The sequence below is a fragment of the Epinephelus moara genome, chromosome 12, assembly GCF_006386435.1.
Source record: "Epinephelus moara isolate mb chromosome 12, YSFRI_EMoa_1.0, whole genome shotgun sequence".
Lineage (NCBI taxonomy): Eukaryota > Metazoa > Chordata > Actinopteri > Perciformes > Serranidae > Epinephelus > Epinephelus moara.
Window position 1 is genome coordinate 9,367,375 of NC_065517.1, and position 1,285 is coordinate 9,368,659.

Sequence of the window (1,285 nt, forward strand, 5' to 3'; positions counted from 1 at the left end):
AATATATTTCTAAGTTAACAAATATTGATGTAAATGTGGTAAAAGGTGACGTTAAAAAATTCACAACACTTTTTTAAACATTGTTTGAAGCTAAATGTGGCAAAATGTTAATGTTGTTTTCAGCGTGAGACACTTTACAAACGGCACCCCATAATCTGAAGCCTAGTTTTTACATTTATAATATTCATACTGGTTTAAATAAATGATTCATTTGTATTGTCCATCTTTGCTGAGCAACAGTATTATGTGAAAGAATTTAAAGGCCTGTCTTGATTTCAGTGATTTAAGCAAACAATACCCTGGGCTAATAAATGAAGTTTTACGGTACATGAACTGCATATTAGTGTCCATTTTCCTACTTATAAAGTCTGCATATCTGTACAAGATAAACTTGAATGCTCACAGTGAAAGAACAAATGAAATATTGTCTATTTGAATTACAGAAAGCGTATGTATAATCTATACTTAGCTTAAATCTCTCCAACACTTCCTTAGCTGGGTAACTACTATGTAAAATTTTAAAAGAATACTTTTTTTTTAGTTTAAGATGTTTCTGATGTGTGTTTATTCATAATATAAATATTATATAAATATAAAAAAAATATGTTTAGAGCTAATAATGATAATTTTTGTAGGGTGACAGTTCTTTAAAAACTGAAGGGAACCCATCATAGACTGTATCCACCTTATTTTTCACGGAAACACGGAGGCAAAACAGAACGCAGCCAGCTTCCGTTTTTTTGTGCGACACTTCCGGTCCAGCACTCTGACCACTGTGTAAATGGGAATCGCCTTGTTGTTTACCTTGCTGAGTTTAGCTATATATATGTATAGATCACATTTTTCACGTCACTATATCACCGTTTAGACTAATCTGATTTTTGTAAAGTCTATAAACACAATGACTGAACAAACATTAGTATTTTCTCTGGGTGTAATTAATAACATGGTTATCTAGATTAGCTGGGCTAACCGTTAGCTGTTAGCCGTGTCTGTAATAACTCACTCAACTCACAAAGTGGCCCGCGAAAAAAATATTTTTTTCCAGTGGATGTCTTAGTTACAACATGATTGACCTAACTGGAGTAGTTTCATGTCGTATCCGACAGCGGGAGGCTTTTAACGGATGACGATCCCGATGTTAGCTTTGGGAGGCTTTTAACGGATGACGATCCCGATGTTAGCTTTGCTGCTAGTGTTAACGTTAGCTATCCCTGTCAGCTGCAGCCACTGATGCTTTCTAGACATCGTGATTTCCCAAAACTGAATAAATACCACACATAGC